We start from the raw sequence: 21,686 nt of genomic DNA, 5'->3' as shown, positions 1-21,686 counted from the left end.
ATGCTTGAAGCTAGGTCTGCTGCTGCTGCTGCTGCTAAGTTGCTTCAGTCGTGTCCGACTCTGTGCAACCCCATAGATGGCAGCCCACCAGGCTCCCCCGTCCCTGGGATTCTCCAGGCAAGAACACTGGAGTGGGTTGCCATTTCCTTCTCCAATACAGGAAAGTGAAAAGTGAAAGTGAAGTTGCTCAGTTGTGTCCTGACTCTTAGCGACCCCATGGACTGCAGCCCACCAGGCTCCTCCATCCATGGGATTCTCCAGGCAAGAGTACTGGAGTGGGGTGCCATCGCCTTCTCCGGAACCTAGGTCTGGTTGACTCCAAAGTCCTTAATCTTTCTATTACATCATACGGTGAAGAAGCTGAATCTGAGAGAAATTTAGAAGTAATTTAATAGAATTCAGTGGCTGATAAAATGAGTTGGAGGCTGGAGTCTTTAAGAGTAGCATTTAGGTTTCTTAGGTGATTTTAGGCTTTGCAGATAATGAAATAAAATATAAAGAAGGAGAAGGTTTATTGATTTAGTGTTATCTTTATGGGATTTAGTTTTTTATCTTTAAGACCAAAGTGAGTTTCTCAGATTTAATTTGAAGTGTCTGCAGAAGAAATGGGATCTGAAGCTACCAAGGAAGTGGCCTAGCAAAGGAGATACAGAAGTTATCACCACAAAGATAGTTGAGCCAGTTCTCTGGGTCAGATTGCACACAGAGAATATATGTTTATTACACATTAACATGCAAATAATCCTTTAAAAATGTAATAGTAGTAGATGGAAGTTGGTGCTCAAACGGTATAAATTATTTTTTCCACAGGAAGAATGTGTCTTCAGAAAATATCCCAATAGTGAAAAGCTCACTAAAATCCTCTATGGCATATTTAATAGCTTTCGTTTTAGGCCTGCTGTATTAAAACTCAAGTTTTAATTGAAGGAAAAAAGTCTATTTGTCAGAATTAGTTTTTTAAACAAAAATTTTTGGTAATACATATATCATTAGTTTAAGGAGTGTGAGAAAATGAAGTGGAAACAGTTTCCTATTAAAAAAAGGTGAACACATCACAAGCTGTGAATCTCCAACAGTTATGCATGAGGGATATTTTAAAGAGTCCTAAAAATTGCTGTCTATCAATATGTAAACATAAGGAGCAAAAAGTGTAGTATTTATGTGTTAAAATGGTCTTTAACTGTAATTTTGATTTTTCAAACTTAAAACATTAAGCAAATAACATGAAACAATGGGAAATTTCATTCTTCAAAACAAAGTTCAAATAACTTATTTATAATACTGTTTATGAGCCTCCAAAAAGGAAACAAATGAAACTAAGCTTACTATCCTTATTTTTAATTTTTTAAACAATACCTCTGTGCTCTTTTAATCTTTGGTTACTTATTCTCTAGTTTTTGACTTAATGATTTGTATATTAAATAAACATAGAAGTTTTAATCCTAAAATACTTGGTGATAAATGTGTTTTCAAGCTAATTGTTTTTCAATGCCATTTTGAAAGTCTGATTTACCTATGTACTGGCATCCCAGGACTAATAAAATATAAATTAATTGTTTAAAATGTAATCAAACAGAAAGAAAATCTTTGATACTGGTTGAGAAACTTGGTCATGACATCAGATAAACTAGAGACAAGCCCAAATACAGATGGAAAATTTCAAGAAGATTTTATTTTAGTAACTTAATCTAACTTTATGAAAATAATTTTGAGTCATTCCCTTGCTCAAATCCTTCTCATTTTCCCTCCCAGCCAAATCTTCACAATGTACAAGACCCCCTAAAACCTACATCCCACCTTGCCCTTTACTTTGCTCACCTCATCTTCTGCTTCTCTTCCTTAAGCTCACTCTCTTTCAGCCACACTGGCCTCCTTGGACTGGACCATGCTGGGCAGGTTCCAGCTTCTTGTGACTCTGCTCTTGCTGTTCCTCCTGGAATCTTTTTCTCAATCTTATTCACACTGCTCACTCCTGACCTCCTTTGATCTCTGCTCAAATATCACCTTACTAAAGAAGCCTTCTTTGACTACTTGTCTCCACTGTCCCCTATCCCCCTTTTTTTTCCTTTATTTTGATTCACAGTACTTATTCACGGTACTTATCATCTACATATTTTACTTGTTATTGTCAGTCTCTCACACTAAAATGTAAGGCCTCTGTGGAGCTCAATCAAAAAATTTCCTAATGCCTAGGAGGCACTCAATAAATATTTACTGAATTGATTAATGACTTTACTTATCCCAAATGACTAGCATGAGCTCTGGTACAAAGTACATGTTTAACCACATTTGGTTAATGAAATGAATTACTAAGAAAACTACTGAAAAATTAAAACAGCAAAACTCCCAAAGTTCTAGTATTAGCTGCAAGGATAATTGTTTTCTGTGCCTTTAATTATGACACCCATCCTCGCTCAGCAGTCTTATTATTGTAGTTTTAGCCACTTTGAAGACCACCCTGAACCACAAAGGAATGAAATGTTCATTGTGCAGAAAATAAATAAGCATATAAATAAATAAAATTGAGTTAAAATCCAGGCAGTTTATTCAGAAATGGAGTTAACTTTAGGTCCTTTGAACATTTACTGTTAAGGAAGTTTGAATGTGAAGGAGTAGCACGATCTTTAGAAATTGGGTAGTGTATCCTCAGTACCATGTTAGACATTCGTGGAAGTCCACTCAGATAGATGAGGACGTTATTTAGGGTATTATCTGAAAAGAAACCAATTGTTGACTCTTTTCCTGAAGTAAATATATTTTAATAACATATAAATGTAATTACCTATGTTTACTTGCATTTATTAGGAGAAAACATGAAATAGATCTGAAAGCCATATCACACTTGGGCAGATTGCTGTATTATTTTATGTACCTTCTCTAACCTTAACTTACTCTGATTCAATCTAAGCGTGATGGCCACCTTTCCTGTCCCTCCCAGCTCCATTTCCCACCTGTTGTAGGCAGAATAATGGCTTCTCAAAGATAGCCACAGCCTAATTCCAGGACATGTTAATATGTTAGATTACATGACAAAGGGGAATTAGAATGCAGATTGAAGAAGGTTATCAGCTGACTTTGAGATGGGGAGATTAGACAGTACTATCCAGATGAGCCCAACATAATTACAAGCATCATTATTAGTGAAAGTGGGAGGCAGCATAAGCCCGAGAGACGGCAGTGTGATAGTTGCCCTGATGTTGCTTGCTTAAAAGGGGGAGAGGAGCCAAGGAATGCAGGCAGATTCTAGAAGATGGGAAAGGGAAGAAAATGGATTCTTCCCAGAACCTCCAGAGAGGAATGCAGCCCTGCTCAGACCTCGAAATGAGTTAGACTTATTTCAGACTTCTGACCTCTGGAACTCTAAGAAAATAATTTTGTGTTGTTTTAAGCCACTAAGTATGTTGTGATTTGTTATAGCACCAATAGAAAACTAATCCACCTATTACATTAGAGTTCATTCTGACCTTTTTGCTAGGATAAAAACATATATGCACTCCACTGATTAGTTCACTTGGCCCTCTGGATCTTCAGGTTCCGCATCCATGGATTCAACTAACATCGGATTGAAAATACTAAAAAAAAATCAGAACATTCCAAAAAGTAAAACTTGAATTTACTGGTCTCCAAGTGGCTCAGACAGTAAAGAATCTTCCTGCAGTGCCAGAGACCTGGGTTGGAACCCTGGGTCGGAAAGATACCCTGGAGAAAGAAATGGTTGGCTACCCACCCCACTCTTGCCTGGAGAATTCCATGGACAGAGGAGCCTGGCAGGCTATAGTCCATGGGGTCACAAAGAGTTGCACATGGCTGAGTGACTAACACTTTCACTTTCACCAGCTATTTACTAGCATTTACATTGTATTAAACATTATGCTGGAAGGGATTGGAGGCAGGAGGAGAAGGGGACGACAGAGGATGAGATGGCTGGATGGCATCACCGACTCAATGGACAAGAGTTTGGGTGAATTCGGGGAGTTGGTGATGGACAGGGAGGCCTGGCATACTGCAATTCATGGGGTTGCAAAGAGTTGGACACAACTGAGCCACTGAACTGAACTGAACTTAAACATTATATGTAATCTACAGGTCACTCAGAATACAAGGGAGGATATGCATTGGGTTATACACAAATACCACACCATTTTATATGAGACTTGAGCATCCATGGAACAATTCCCCACGAATACTGAGAAACTACTCTACTTATATTGGTTAATTTTCATAGTAATCATGTTTGGAAACAACCCAGGGATGTTAAGTGGCCAAAATGGAAATGTATTTCTTTCATCAAGAGTGAGAGTCATGGTACAATATAATCTGAAACTTAATAGCTTTTTTATTGCATCAAAATTATGGAACAATTCTATTAAAATTACAACAGAATGTGAAAATGCAAAAAAAAAAAAAAAAAAGTGAAAATTCAAGGAAAAGTTGACAAATCCACCACTATAGCAAAAGATTTCAAGAGTCTCTCAAAATTACTGTTAGGTTGAGCAAACAAAAATTGTAAGGATGTAGGAGATTTGAAAAACATAATTAATAAGCTTGTTTTACAAGATAAGACACTTTTCTAAGCACATGCAGTACATTTACTTAAGTTGACTACCGTGTACGAGGGTATAAAGCAAATCTAAACAAATTTCAAAGGATGGCGTCATAACGATCGTAATTCTCATTGCAATGCAATCAAAAACCAAAAAGTAGATGTCAGTACTTAAAAGATAAAAAATTCATAGGATTGAGAATTCAAAAACATACTTTTAAATAATTCAAAGATGAAATGTGTGGGTCACAATAAACTGTGGAAAATTCTGAAGGAGATGGGAATACCAGACCACCTGACTTGCCTCTTGAGAAACCTATATGCAGGTCAGGAAACAACAGTTAGAACTGGACATGGAACAACAAACTGGTTCCAAATAGGAAAAGGAGTACGTCAAAGCTGTATATTGTCACCCTGCTTATTTAACTTCTATGCAGAGTACATCATGAGAAACGCTGGGCTGGAAGAAGCACAAGCTGGAATCAAGATTGCCAGGAGAAATATCAACAACCTCAGATATGCAGATGATGCCACCCTTATGGCAGAAAGCGAAGAGGAACTAAAAAGCCCCTTGATGAAAGTGAAAGAGGAGAGTGAAAAAGTTGGCTTAAAGCTCAACATTCAGAAAACTAAGATCATGGCATCTGGTCCCGTCACTTCATGGCAAATAGATGGGGAAACAGTGGAAACAGTGTCAGACTTTATTTTTTTGGGCTCCAAAATCACTGCAGATGGTGACTGCAGCCATGAAATTAAAAGATGCTTACTCCTTAGAAGGAAAGTTGTGACCAATCTAGACAGCATATTGAAAAGCAGAGACATTACTTTGCCAACAAAGGTCTGTCTAGTCAAAGGCTATGGTTTTTCCAGTAGTCATGTATGGATGTGAGAGTTGGACTATAAAGAAAGCTGAGCACCAAAGAATTGATGCTTTTGAACTGTGGTGTTGGAGAAAACTCTTGAGAGTCCCTTGGACTGCAAGGAGATCCAACCAGTCCCTTCTAAAGGAGATCAGTCCTGACTGTTCATTGGAAGGACTGCTGTTGAAGCTTAAACTCCAATACTTCAGCCACCTGATGAGAAGAGCTGACTCATTTGAAAAGACCCTGATGCTGGGAAAGATTGAGAGCAGGAGGAGAAGGGGATGACAGAGGATGAGATGGTTGGATGGCATCACCGACTCAATGGACATGGGTTTGGGTAGACTCTGGGAGTTGGTGATGGACAGGGAGGCCTGGCGTGCTGCGTGCGGTTCAGTGGGTTGCAAATTGTCAGACACGACTGAGCTACTGAATTCAAAGATGAAATAATTAGATTTTAAAAAATATTTAATACTGATTATAACAAAAATGGTACATGTCAAAACTTGTAGAATGCAGTGAAGTCTGTACTAAGAGGGAAATGGAGCCTTAACAGCTAGAAATTAATGCTGAGTTCACCTTAAGTAGTAAGACTTAAGAATAAATCAAAAAGTGTAGAAAGAAGTAGAAATAAAAATGAAATATAAAATAGGCACCAAATATCAAATAGAATTAATAAAGCCAAAGTTTGGTTTTGAAAAAAGAAATTAATGATAAGTGGAAAAGTCTTATAAATAAATAAAATGACAAAAAATACTATTGAAAAACTTGATGCTAATAAATTTAGTCCTTCGATCCAAATGTTTTGTCCCCCTGCTCCATATCACCAATTTCATATGTTGAAATCCTGATACCCAATATGATGGATTTAGGAGATAGGGTCTCTGAGGAGTGATTGGTCATGAGGGTGGCTCCCTCCTTTTTAGACAGTGCTCTAATGGGCTTCCCTGATAGCTCAGTTGGAAGGAATCTGCCTGCAATGCAGGAGACCCTGGTTTGATTCCTGGGTCAGGAAGATCTGCTGGAGAAGGGAAGTATTCTTGGGCTTCCCTTGTGGCTCAGCTGGTAAAGAAGCCACCTGCAATGTGGGAGACCCGGGTTTGATCCAGGGTTGGGAAGATCCTCTGGAGAAGGGAAAGGCTACCCACTCCAGTATTCTGGCCTGGAGAATTCCATGGACTGTATACTCCATGGGATTGCAAAGAGACACGACTGAGCAATTTTCACTTTCACTTTAAGCTTCCCTGGTGGCTCAGACGGTAAAGCGTCTGCCTGCAGTGCAGAAGACCCAGGTTTGATCTCTAGATCAGGAAGATCCCCTGGAGAAGGAAATGGCACCCCACTCCAGTACTCTTCTCTGGAGAATCCCATGGATGGAGGAGCCTGGTAGGCTACAGTCCATGGGGTCACAAAGAGTCAGACATGACTGAGTGACTTCACTTTCACTTTCTAATAAAAGAGGCTCCACAGAGGCTGGCAGCTCCTTCTATCACAGGAGGCTTTGGCAAAAAGGCACTGGCTATGAACCAGGAAGAGAGCTCTTACCAGAACCTGACAATGCTAGCACCCTGATCTTGGACTTCCCAGACTGCAGAACTGTCAGAAATAATTATCTGTTTATAAACTACAGTCAGTGGTATTTCATTTTTGCAATCTGAATGGACTTTGACAGTTTTGGGTGTTTCATTTTGTTTCAGTATTCTTGCTTCATCCTCAACTTTTAGCCTTCCCTGTGCATCCACAATTTAGAGGTGGTCTCTCTTCACCTTCTTGCCTCTCCTCCAGAGACAGAATGCTTTCTGTAATTTAGTACTTGCTTGTCTGATTGGAGGATGGTGGAATGTACTCTGTTTTCCTGTCCTGCTTCAGGCTTAAGGCAGGCCTTGAACCTTAAGGAGTGGTGGTTTTTTTTGCTCAGTAAACCTGTCCTCCTTCCCATGCCAGCTAAACTCTGCCGTGTGTCTTTACACCACAAATACTCTGTGGAAGAGTATTTCCTGCTCCACTTCTAGTCTTAGAGGGATTTTCCTTTCACCTTTCTCCTAGTTGTAGTTTCAGCTTTTCACATGTACCATGGAGGTGATAGGGTTTGCTGCCTTTCTTCCAAATACTTAAGATTTTTGTTTTATACAAAACAAGGGTCCAGGCAGGGCTTTGTTCAGTTCCCAATTCCCAACATTTCTCCAAGTCCATTTCCCAAAGGAGAGGTAGCCACTCCCCTTCCTCTAGACTTGCACCTCCAAGCAAAACTTTCTCTGCTCTGCCCCTCATCTTTCTGGTGAGCATTCAGTTGGGGTCTGCAGAGATGAACTTGTGGGTGAGTGTGAACTCCCATTGTATCTGTGGCTCTACTTTAATCACAATCAGCCTTTAACAAATTATTTAAAATTTTAGCTGAATGTTTTTGCTTGCTTGTATGACATCTATCTTTTCCCCAGCCCCTATTTTGCCACACATGAGGTAGAGCTCCCATTCCATCTCTCCTTGGAGGAACCTGTCTTTCCTGATGTGAGATTACTTGGCTTCCCTGTGATCTTAGCTCTCTGGTGGGTTATTAGAGAAAATTATTATTTTTTTTTTTAGTTTATCCTACTTTTTTTGTTTAGGATAGGTGTGATGCTCTTTTCAGATTTTTATAATCTAGATAGAAGAGAAACTCAATTAGTTATTTTTAAAATTCAAGCTCCCATATGTTCTCTCATCTCATTTCCCTTTGTACTTGCCCTTTCTGCCCTTGGTATGAGGCTTCCATTTATCTGAAAGCACTGTCATCATTGACTCGGACTGCATTTTCTAGGAAACCAAATTGAAGGTATCTGCCTATCTTAAATCCAAGCCCCGAAGCATGAAACTCCCTCAATTTGTTGAACAAAATTTTCTAACCCTTCAAGTCTCACAGGATTAATCATGTATACTTGTCATAGCACCTAAATGGCAGAAAGTGAACATGAACTAAAAAGCCTCTTGATGAAAGTGAAAGAGGAGAGTAAAAAAAGTTGGCTTAAAGCTCAACATTCAGAAAACGAAGATCATGGCATCTAGTCCCATCACTTCATGGGAAATAGATGGGGAAACAGTGTCAGACTTTATTTTTTTGGGCTCCAAAATCACTGCAGATGGTGATTGCAGCCATGAATTAAAAGACGCTTACTCCTTGGAAGGAAAGTTATGACCAACCTAGATACCATATTCAAAAGCAGAGACATTACTTTGCCAACAAAGGTCCGTCTAGTCAAGGCTATGGTTTTTCCAGTGGTCATGTATGGATGTGAGAGTTGGACTGTGAAGAAAGCTGAGTGCAGAAGAATTGATGCTTTTGAACTGTGGTGTTGGAGAAGACTCTTGAGAGTCCCTTGGACTGCAAGGAGATCCAACCAGTCCATCCTGAAGGAGCTCAGTCCTGGATGTTCTTTGGAAGGACTGATGCTGAAGCTCAAACTCCAATACCTTGGCCACCTCATGCAAAGAGTTGACTCATTGGAAAAGACCCTGATGCTGGGAGAGATTGGGGGTAGGAGGAGAAAGGGACGACAGAGGATGAGATGGCTGGATGGCATCACCGACTTGATGGACATGAGTTTGAGTGAACTCCAGGAGTTGGTGATGGACAGGGAGGCCTGGCATGCTGAGATTCATGGGGTCGCAAAGAGTCAGACACGACTGAGCGACTGAACTGAACTGAAGTGAACTGAGCACCTAAAACTTTAAGCCTTGTATTATGAATATTTGTGTCTGTGATTTTTCAGGCACCAATTGGATGAAAATACCCAGATGTATTTATTAATTCCTTCATTCATGAATCTAGCATTTATTGAGGACCTATCATGCTGCAGTTTTGGGGGAATGAAGTGTGACCAAAAGAGACAGTGTATCAATCCTTGTAAAAATTGGAGTCTAGCAGGGAAGACAGGCAGTAATTAGAAGCTTATTGAGTGTTACAAATGCCAAGTCTCATTAAATAATAATTAATATAAATACAAAATGAATAAATGAGTAGTTAAATAAATATGTTAGTAATAATTCCTTTCCACAATTTTTTCCTCTCATCTTTTTTACTACATTTAGCAAAAAATATAATGTTTCTTATGGTCCCTATCACATTATTTGAGAATTTCACTGTATATAGCCCCAGGAAATATTTTTCACAAAACCTTTTCTTTGCTAAATGGTCAAAGGTAGCTCCTTCTAAGTGTTGGGTTTTCATCACAGGACCACAGTTTTCAGTGCTTTACACTATCTGAGAGCTACGAATATGTCTTAGAAGTCTTTTTAAATGTTCCATTGAATAGGGAAAATATTTTGAAATTTACCTCTACTCAAATTCATTTCAATAACATAATTTTAAAGATTATATCACAAAAGAAAAAAGAAAGTAATAGGTAATGAAAATATATTCAAAAGTAATTATGTGATGAAATATAAGAAAATCTAATATCAGAGTGAAATTAAAGCAATATTAAGTTGAAAAAGCAATTCAGTTAACTTTTCCACTGTAACAGCCAGATCCGTTATTTTGACCTTATTTTTTTTTAACTTTCAATATTGCATTTTTGAGGAAAATTTATTGCGCAGGCTAATTTAACACTTCTTAAAAGACATTCATTATATTCACTTTTACTAGTGAATATTCATAATTACATTCTTATTCAAAAAGCAAATAATGAAACATGAGTTAGCATCTTGGCTCCAACACCTGTTAACTGTGACCTTAGTCATATTACTTTTCTAAGGCTTTTTTCCCTCTCATCTGTAAAGCAGGGGAAAATAGAAGTAAAACCTACCTTTCACGGTTGACATCTCAGGAAAAGATAATCCCCACTCATAGTGAACTTTTTCAGCAGCCTGACTGTCTTTCATTACAATGCAAGCACCACAATGGAAAGTAGTGATATTGCTGGCTTTGTCCAATACAGTATCTCCAGCTCCTAGACTAATGACTAACATGTACGTGAAATGGAGTGTTTCCTGCCATATTAATAAGCAAGGATGTCACAGTCATCAGTGCCTGCATCTCTCTGGTGTGAGCCAATGAGCCCTAAAGGTAATTCAGAAAGGAGAATACCTGCAGCCAGTCCCTACAGACTGCGGATGTGAAAACACAGGATGCTGGCCCCAGAAAGTTGAGATGTGAAAAGAATCATTTCAGTGAGCCTAGATGCCTCCATCTTTCCCTACATAGAATAACACTAGATTCCTTAACTTAAGATAGCTGGTTTTCCTTCATTAACAATAATCTTTGTTGTTCAGACTGATGTCCTGCTTTGTAGCAAACTTCTATATAACCTGACTCCTTCCCTGGCCGCCTCCGAGCAGTTTCTCAGGGCTACTTGAGGTGCTGTCTCCAGGGCTTAAAGTCCTAAGAATTCCCACCAAATAAAACAACTCAACCTTCAGGCTGTGACTATATTTTTAAGTTGGCATGTATAAGGTGCTTAGCCGATATTTATCAATTAAATGTATGTGATGTGTTTAACACAGGGCCCAGCACATGGCAGATACTCAATAAATATCATTATGATTGTAATTATTTTATTGATTAATTAGCCTGACCAAAACCACACTTATCTTCTTGCCCTGCTACTCATACAGTGATTCCATCTCAATAAATCACTATTACATTTTTTCTAGCTGTTTAGGTCAACGATTTCTAAGTCATATTTATTTGCCCTTTTAAAAAATTACCTCACAAATCCACCATAAATCCTGGCTCTAGCTTCAAAATATTGTGAATCACTCCTCCATGGGTCTCTCAAATTTTCACTTGTGAGCAAGACATTGGCTGCCCTTTTTTTAGAATCATCTCTTCTAGGATGTTTGGCTAGCAAACAGCTTTAAAATATAGAGATAATGTCTCTCACTGGAGCAAAGGGGCAACCAAGCTTTCTATCCAGCATAATTAAGGATAATACCTATTTCAAGAGTAAAATGCAGGAATATTTATAAAAGATCCAGGTTCCCCAAGCTCAGAATTCCCTTTAATGTAAAAAAACCCACTGAATGTGCAGGTAATAACTGGTCTGTGGGAATTGGGGTGTGGGCAATTCACACAAAAATGATGGGAGTAGGATATAAAAAGTGCACATCATAGAAGACTTCCTAGAGAAAATGACATGATATAAATACTGAAATATAAGTAGGAGTTAGCCAGATGGATAAGAAGAACATGTAAAGGCCCTGCACTAGAAACAGCATTAAAACATTACAAAACCTGCAGATGTTTCAGCAGAGCCAGCTGGTTGGATACAAGGAAGAAAATGGAGTAATAAGTCTCGGGGAGAATACAAAAAAAAAAGCTTGAAGAGATAAGAGTGTCCTGGGTATAAAAAGTTGTATATGCCATAACATGAAGTTTAGACATAATCTTAAAGATTATAGGGAATCATAGGATTTTTTTTAACATGGATCTTTGCATCTAGGAAAGATTAAACAGGCAAGACTAGAAAACCAGAGACCATCTAAATCTCTGATTTTGTAAACTGTTTTAGAGTTTTTAAGAAATTCAAATAGGGAATGGCAAAAGCAGGGTCTGATAAAGACTCAAATCTTGCAAAGATTGTGGTGTTTTCAAGTTCCCCCCTGTGTATTTCAAATAAAAGTTACATTAAACTGTAAAAATATTTGCAAGGAAATTCATTTATGTTCTGATATTGCCTTATGTTAAGTATAATCTTCTTTTGATAAGTTAAATATTCTTTTTCCAATTTTTTTCATTAAAAATAATTCCAGCTGTTTTAGAGAAATTCGTCAAATATCAAGGGAGACTTCCTCATACTTGTCAGGATGTAAATTAATTACCTGGTTTGAAAGACGCAGGACATTAAGTGAGAGAAATCAAAGAGTTCTTTGAAAAAGGTTTTTTTCACTTCTCTTTGATATTTTTGTTAAATATTAACCATATATTATCTATACATTGGTTTCTCAGTTGTCTACTGGTCATTTCTCTCTTGGCTCTATCTCATAGTTCTGTTAGTGAATGCCTCTCCTGTCACAGGATTAGCTGATAAAATGATGTCCATTTACAATTAAACTCTGGACCTGATCTGGTCACTGCTTTCCTGGTTTGGGGTAGGTGTATGCAAATTAAGTGCCTCTCTCTTTTATATATGAGATGATTGACAGTGAGAATGGGCTTCCTCTACTGCTTATTAAAAATACTGCAAAGTAACTAGTATGTAAAAATTCCCATGGCTGAGAAAGGTGAGAAGATTTTGAAGAGCATCTAATATTTTAATATCCTTCCCTTGCAGTATCATATCAATTGTTTCTTGGGAACAGAACAGGGAAGATCTTTGTCTTCTGCCCTCCATTCATCAAGTTCATCTTTTTCTCAGATGAGAGTATAATTCTTAAATAACAAATAGCCAAGAGTCTTGGCTGGCAGTGTGGGTGGCTCTGAGAGCTCCCATACTCTGCCCGTACTATGCCAGTGCCTTGATCATACGATGAAGCTATTAAATAATCCAACATTAGAAAGAGGATATGAAGAGAAATACAGATTAGAGAGCTATTCAGATGGTAGAACTGACAGATTTGTTTGGTTAAAGAGAGGGAAAAGATGAGAATGACTGTTAGGATACTGAGTGGAGATAGCGGCCGTCCCTGGGGAAAGTGGTTTGGGAAGGATGGAGGAGATGAATTCTGTTTGGGGCAGGCAGTTTGAGGAGACTGAAAGACGTCCCAATGGTCATGCCCAGTTGGCTAAATGGTTCTGGACTTTAGAAAACCATTTGAGAGTCATTAACATTTAAATGGCTATTAAATTCGTGAACTAAGTGAAGTCAATCAAAGAGCATGGATAGAAGGAAAAGATAAAAGAAGGGGAACACAGAAATCTGAAAAACATCTACATTCAGAAGTGGACAAAAAGAATAGATTAATAAATTGAGAAGGCAGCCAGAGAAAGCACAGGAACATTAGGAGTGAACAAAAAGGTATCATGAAACTAAGAAAGGTTCATGAAAGAGGGAACAATCATCAGTACCAAATGCTTCAGGGGTCAAATGAAATATACACTGGGTTCGTATCACATATGCTGTTCTGTAGACTGCTTTTTCCTTACAGGATCTTGCAAAGATTTTTTTTTTTTTCATTTCAATAACTGTAGATCTGCACTGTAAATTTAAATAGCTACAATGTAGAAGGCAATGGCAACCCACTCCAGTACTCTTACTTGGAAAATCCCATGGACGGAGGAGTCTGTAGTCCATGAGGTCCCTACAAGTCAGACACAACTGAGTGACTTCACTTTCACTTTTCACTTTCATGCACTGGAGAAGGAAATGGCAACCCACTCCAGTGTTGTGGCCTGGAGAATCCCAGGCACGGGGGAGCCTGGTGGGCTGCTGTCTGTGGCATCGCACAGAGTCGGACATGATTGATGTGACTTAGCAGCAGCAGCAGCTGCTACATAGAATTCAGTTGTATGGGTGCATCATAATTTATTCAGCCAATCACCAACTGAGCCTTAAAATTATTCCCAATTTTTGCTTTTATAAAAATGTTTATGAATAATCTTGTCATGTATTCCAATATTTCCCTAAGTTAAAGTCCTAGAACTGGAATGATCAGATTGTCACCCATACCAGCCTCTGCAAGTTGATCCTTTCCTTTATTTATCTGTGTTTATGATGCTGTGAAAGTGCTGCACTCAATATGCCAGCAAATTTGGAAAACTCAGCAGTGGCCACAGGACTGGAAAAAGTCAGTTTTCATTCCAATCCCAAAGAAAGGCAATGCCAAAGAATGCTCAAACTACTGCACAAATGCACTCATCTCTCACGCTAGTAAAGTAATGCTCAAAATTCTCCAAGCCAGGCTTCAGCAATATGTGAACCATGAACTTCCTGATGTTCAAGCTGGTTTTAGAAAAGGCAGAGGAACCAGAGATCAAATTGCCAACATCCACTGGATCATAAAGCAAGAGAGTTCCAGAAAAACATCTATTTCTGCTTTCTTGACTATGCCAAAGCCTTTGACTGTGTGGATCACAATAAACTGTGGAAAATTCTGAAAGAGATGGGAATACCAGACCACCTGACCTGCCTCTTGAGAAATTTGTATGTAGGTCAGGAAGAAACAGTTAGAACTGGACATGGAACAACAGACTGGTTCCAAATAGGAAAAGGAGTTCGTCAAGGCTGTATATTGTCACCCTGTTTATTTAACTTCTATGCAGAGTACATCATGAGAAACGCTGGACTGGAAGAAACACAAGCTGGAATCAAGATTGCCGGGAGAAATATCAATAACCTCAGATATGCAGATGACACCACCCTTATGGCAGAAAGTGAAGAGGAACTCAAAAGCCTCTTGATGAAAGTGAAAGTGGAGAGTGAAAAGTTGGCTTAAAGCTCAACATTCAGAAAACGAAGATCACGGCATCCGGTCCCACCACTTCATGGAAATAGATGGGGAAACAGTGGAAACGGTGTCAGACTTTATTTTTCTGGGCTCCAAAATCACTACAGATGGTGACTGCAGCTGTAAAATTAAAAGACGCTTACTCCTTGGAAGGAAAGTTATGACCAACCTAGATAGCATATTCAAAAGCAGAGACATTACTTTGCCAACAAAAGTTCATCTAGTCAAGGCTATGGTTTTTCCCGTGGTCATGTATGGATGTGAGAGTTGGACTGTGAAGAAGGCTAAGCACCGAAGAATTGATGCTTTTGAACTGTGGTGTTGGAGAAGACTCTTGAGAGTCCCTTGGACTGCAAGGAGATCCAACCAGTCCATTCTGAAGGAGATCAGCCCTGGGATTTCTTTGGAGGGAATGATGCTAAAGCTGAAACTCCAGTACTTTGGCCACTTCATGCGAAGAGTTGACTCATTGGAAAAGACTCTGATGCTGGGAGGGATTGGGGGCAGGAGGAGAAGGGGACGACAGAGGATGAGATGGCTGGATGGCATCACTGACTCGATGGACGTGAGTCTCAGTGAACTCTGGGAGTTGGTGATGGACAGGAAGGCCTGGTGTGCTTCGATTCATGGGGCCGCAAAGAATCGGACACGACTGAGCGACTGATCTGATCTGATCTGATCTGATTGCAAAAGCATCTGGTATTTGACAGAGATGTTTTTCAGCTGTGCTTTAGGCAGTGGTCAATCAATGGCCCTAAGTCCAGTCTGACTTGACCACAGTAAAGTGCTTGCACAAAGGAAATGGAGACTAAGTGTGTCTAAAAGTTACCTTTGCTTCATTATTATGCTAAGATCCCTGCCCAGGGAGGGGACTTGTACTCTTCTAGGCCTTAGGGCTTCCCCTGTGGCTCAGCTGGTAAAGAATCCACCTGCAATGTGGGTTCAATCCCTGGGTTGGAAAGATCCCCTGGAGAAGGGTAAGGCTACCCACTCCAGTATTCTGGCCTGGAGAATTCCATGGACTGTATAGTCCATGGGGTCACAAAGACTCAGACAGGAATGAGCGACTTTCACTTTCACTTTCAGGCCTTAGGAGGGCTTCCCAGATGGTGCTAGTGTAAAGAACCTCCCTGCCGAAGCAGGAGACACAAGAGGTACAGGTTCCATCCCTGGATTGGGAAGATCCCCTGGAGGAGGGCATGGCCACCCACTCCAGTATCCTTTCCTGGAGAATCTTGTGGACAGAGGAGCCTGGGGGGCTACAGTCCATAGGGTTGCAAAGAGTCAGATACAACTGAAGCATCTTAGCAGCAGCAGCAGGTGGCCTTAGCAAGTTTGTGCAAAGAAGCATGTAGGACTGAATGACCCAGCTGCCTCTGGAAATGTCCGCCCCTTCCTAGAGCTCTTATGAAATCTGCCTCACTTAGAATTCCCTTACTCTCCTCCCTTCCAGGAGAAAGTGTTTTTAGAGCATATCTCTCCTTTCTTTATTCCTAAATTGCTGTGCTATACTGAACCTGGTTTCATTTGATTAACATTTGTGACTCCAGGCAAAGGATCTATCGAAGGGTCACTGACCCCTTGGGAATCAGTAACAAGGTCAAAATGTCTATAGATTCTGGAGACTATGGATACATTTACCAAATTGCTTTTCAGTAATTTGCTCCAATTAGCTACACTTAGAGTTTCTGAATTAAACCAGGGAGACTAGAAGGGGTGGGTGGTCCGCAGAAGGAGATAGACATGCTTCCAGGATCTACCAATCCTTGGGGCTGCTTATTGCAGCATAAATTGCTGGACTGACCAAAGAGAGGACCAGCATCCTCTCCTCATTCTTGAGCAGTATGGGGAAAGCAGAGGCTCATTCTCTGAGCCTGAGACTGCACCATCTGGAGAAAGCATGCCAAGTTAGGAAAATCCCTTATTTGAGTGGCAGGGTTATCAACAAGTGATGTGTTTCTGGCTTTGGGCCCAATTTTTGGGTGCTTGCATGCAGCTGAAGCTATAGGGTACAAAAGAAAGCCAGAAGACTGATAGATAAACAAGTTTTCCTGGGGTTTAGTAAATGGAAGAGAGAAAAGATGGAACAGTGTTTAGAGAAAGAGACCTCCTAGAAAATCAGCAAAGAGGGAAAAAGCCTTGAAGCACTCCACTGTAGAAGTCGTCATAGGGAAACGTCATTCTTCATTCTAACCAGAATGAAGTCCAAAATGGGTGAGTGTTAGTTGGCATCAAGGAAGCAGTCTCTGCCCTGGCAGGAACCCTGGTCACCAGGTAAAGAGGGCCACAGGGATGGCTGAAAGTACGATTCACGTATCAATGCCTTCAGCTAGCTCTGCAGCTACTCTCCTCTGCCTCTAGATGTCCCCCTTGGAGTCAGAATAACAACTGGATTCCTTGAGAATGTAGGAAATCTGTTAATTCCTTGAGAATGTAGAGAAATCTATTAATACTTCACTCCTCAGTGGATGTGGATGTGCTTAGTTGCGTCCGACTCTGCAGCCCCATGGACTGTAGCCTTTCAGGCTCTTCTGCCAATTTTCCAGGCAAGAGTACTGGAGTGGGGTGCCATTTCCTACTCCAAGGGATCTTCCCAACCCAGGGATGGAACCCACATTTCTTGCCTTCCTGCATTGTCAGGCAGGTTCCTTAACTGCTCAGGGGAAATGATAAACCCTGACTGGCTGAATTTAGAGAGACATATCCCATCCTGAAACTGAAGGGTTGCAGAGTGGGAATGAGGGGCAAATAACTGCTCTCTCTTCCTGTGTCAGATATATCGGAGACCAGAGGTTAGTGGCTGAAAGTTTGCTACAGCAAATGAATCAGCAGAGACTGAAACTGCTGAGGCTCCAGAAGCCTGTTGCCTGGACAATGAATTAGTTAGGGCCAGGAGCTGCCTCCAGTCCCCAAAGGATGCTCTACAACTTCTTATTGGTCTGAAGACCTCCAAGGTTTTGGGCAGCTCAGTTTCTCAGAAAACTCTCTGTAAATAGTTGATACCTGAATCATCATTTCCTGGAAACTAAGTAATCTGTGATTGCCCCACTGAGATTATTCTCATGCTTGCCCAATTAAAAAGGAGAGAGGATGAAGGGGGTGTCTCTTCACTGCAGCTTGGTTGTATGGCCCACAGTGACTTAGATTTCTATGGGATGGAGGAAGAATTGAGATATTTGGGTCCTTGCTTACTATACTTGGCATGTTAGTGTTCCCCCAGTAAAGCCTGTTCCTTACCATGTGATACCACAGGATTTACCATTAGCCACTTTACCACACTGCAGAAAAGCAAACACAAGCAAAGGATCATAAAAACAGCCCAAGAGAAAAGTCTAACAAGAAACCACAAATAGACTGATAGTAGACTTCTGAGTCAACAATGAATACCAGGAAAGAAAGACTATTTCCAAGAGCTAAAATATCTATCTCAAATTTATGTCAAGACCTCCTTTTTAAGAATGAGAGAAAAATAATTTTCTTTTGATAAATGGACACTTAGAGAGTTTGTCACCAATGGATCTATACTTAAATTAGATGTAAAAGTTATACTTCAAAAGAGAGAGAATTCCACTGGAAGGAAGGACTAAAAATACAAGGAATAATGGTGAGGAAAGAAAATGGTAAACATAGCTGAATCTAAAACATTGCCTGCAAAAAACTAATGATGATAATAGTAATAATGTCTAATTTTATGGTGTTGGAAAAAGTCAGAACTAAAACATGAGGCAAGAGTGTCATGCAAACTCAATTTAGCCTGGCTTCTGCCCTAGCCACTTCGCTGATCTAAGGCCATGTGTTAACCAAGTTCTCCAGGGCAACAAAATTCATAGGCTAGAGATAGAAAGAAGTCTGTTATAAGAAATTGACTCATGTGATTATGGAGGCTGAGTTCCCACGATTTGCCATCTGCAAAAGGAAAGAAGAATGGCATGCAAGGTGGCAGGGAGTTGGTAGGAGTCTAAGTGTTCTAAAGATCTTTTTCAAAGGAGAGTAAAGTTAACATATTAACTTTAGACTTCAACAAACGTTGTTCATTACATATATTGCTTTGTATATGTCTTAACTTCTGTTAAAAGGGAAAAGTAAAATGTACATATGAAAACTTCAGAAGTGTATAATGTTGAAATCTCTCTTTAATTCTGTTTTTCATCCTTCACATGTGAAACTTTTTGTTCACATGTGCACGCACACACTTGCACATAAGAATAACCATATTTTAATTTTAGTTTTTATTGAGGTTTAGGTGATTTATAATATTAGTTTCAGGTGTACAAGATAGTGATTCAAAAATTTATAGGTTATACTCCATTCATATAAAATGTTGGCTATGTACCCTCTGCTTTACAACATATTTGTAGCTTATATATTGTATGCTGCTGCTGCTGCTGCTAAGTCGCTTCAGTCGTGTCCGACTCTGTGCGACCCCATAGACGATAGCACACCAGGCTCCCCTGTCCCTGGGATTCTCCAGGCAAGAACACTGGAGTGGGTTGCCATTTCCTTCTCCAATGCATGAAAGTGAGAAGTGAAAGTGAAGTCACTCAGTCGTGTCCGACTCTTAGCGACCCCATGGACTGCATGCAGCCTACCAGGCTCCTCCGTCCATGGGATTTTCTAGGCAAGAGTACTGGAGTGGGTTGCCATTTCCTTCTCCTATATATTGTATACATAGTGGTTTATACCTCTTAGTCCCCTACCCTATCTTGCCCCTCCCTCCTTCTCTACTTGTTTATTCTCTATATCTGTGACACTGTTTTTCTTGTTATATTCATGAGTTTGTTTCATTTTTTAGATTTCATGTATAAGCGATAACATATAATATTTGTCTTTATCTGACTTATTTTTCATAGCATAATTTCCTTCAGGTTCCCTGGTGGCTCAGTTGGTAAAGAATTTGTCTGCAGTGTGGGAGACCTCGGTTTGATTCCTGGGTTGGGAAGATTCCCTGTACCCACTCCAGTATTCTGGCTTGAAGAATCCCATGGACAGATGAATCTGGCAGGCTACAGTCCATGGGATTGCAATGAGTGGGACACGACTGAGTGACTTTCACTTTCTACCCATGTTGTTGCAAATGGCAAAATTTCATTCATTTTTATGGTGGAATAATGCTCCATTGTATGTGAATACCACATCTTCTTAATCTGTGCATCTGTTGATGGACTTTTGTATTGCTTCCATATCTTGGCTATTGTAAATAGTGCTGCTAAGAACATTGGGGTGCATGTAACTTTTTAAGTTAATGTTTTCATTTTTCAGAAGTGAGTATATATCTGAAGAATATATACTCAGTCCTGTAGTGGATATAGATGTATCAAATCAGTGCATAAAGAACAGATGGGCATGTGATCAGTGACCAATAACATCACTACTTTTAAAGTCTGATCTGTCGCTGTGCCTTTGTTATGAAGTTCAAACACAGCAAAGCATGCATTTGTGCTGCCTTCTCATCTCTCAGTGATAACCCAACCCACATGACATTTTACAAAAATGAATACTCAAAAAAAGGAATTGGTCACAAAAGATAAAAGTGCAGCAAAGAAATAAAAAATGATAGCATTGGAAGAGAAAATTGAATCTCTTATGGATGGAGTTATAGCATAAATTCCTGACTATGAGTATGTTGACAGTGCCATCATTTGAAAAGCTCTAGGCAAACACCATTTGAAAAATTCTAGAGGAATTTCGTGAAGGTGAACATATCAATGTAAATAAGGACAGTGGTTAGAATGAAAAAAATTAAGATGTCTCTGAGAAAGTGATACTGACAAAAATCTTCACGTTAAAGGAATGCTTGGGAATATTTTATAACATTGAAAGCACAAGAATGAAAGTCTTTAACATTTTTTACACACTAGTAACAAACAGTATAAAATGTAATTTAAAAATTACTTGCTAAAGTAACAATAAGTTCCTAGCAATAATTAGCCAAGACTTTTAAGGAACTGTGAATTTGTCACTCTTTTTACATGTATGAAAACTTTAAACTATTTGGTCCCACCTGCCGTCGCTTGAGAGCAACATCAGGATACTCCTCAGGGCCACTCTCAGGAAGACCTTAGGTGCTAGGGAGCAGGCTGCTGAAAAGGCCTGATGAGAAGATAGATACTCATCCAATAAGGGAAGCCCTCAACCAAGTGTTGCTCCTCTTTCACAACACTTTCCAGTCAAACAATGGAATCATATCTGAAGAGTCTACTGGTGGCCTCTTCCTATGGGACGTACTATGACATCCTTGAAGCATTTCCTAAACCTTTAACACTCTTGATATACAATTACTGAAGTTCATCCTTCACCTATTTTTTTCTCAAAGACATAACTCTACTGAGTGGTGCCAGTCGTGCAGTATCATTGCAGTTACGGAGGACTTTGTTCAGGGCACTTTGTACATATTTGTACTGCTATTTGCTATCAGCCAAGCAGCAAAGAACACAGATCTACTAAGTGTTCAAAGCCTTCCCACCCCCACACTTAGTCCCTGCTCCAATATCCCATCGCAAGCCAGAGCCTTACCTACAAGAGGACACCAGTGGGTCAAGATTCTCAGATAGAAACAAATGTAATTGAATGGTTAGTTTTGAGCTATATGGGGTCACACTCAGGCTCTCACTTCTATCCCTCTATTTTTGTCCTACAGGGTCATCCCCAAATTTTCTGAAATGAAGATTTTTCCTCATCAAAAAAAGAGAATAAAATGGATAGATAAGGAAGAAATATGGAGAAGTGAAAAATGTAAACAATAAAGCATAAAAAATATAAATCAAACCATAGGTATCAGGGGTAAGATGGCAGTATATATAAAATAGCAAGAAATAAGAAAGATAGATGTTAGCAAATTAATGATGGCAAATATGAATCTACACCCTCAGGTGTACAACATAATTATTTCATTTTTTAACATAATTAGTATGACTTTGGTATCA

This window comes from Bos mutus, chromosome 4 (assembly GCF_027580195.1).
Source record: "Bos mutus isolate GX-2022 chromosome 4, NWIPB_WYAK_1.1, whole genome shotgun sequence".
Lineage (NCBI taxonomy): Eukaryota > Metazoa > Chordata > Mammalia > Artiodactyla > Bovidae > Bos > Bos mutus.
Note: the sequence above shows the minus strand (reverse complement) of the source record.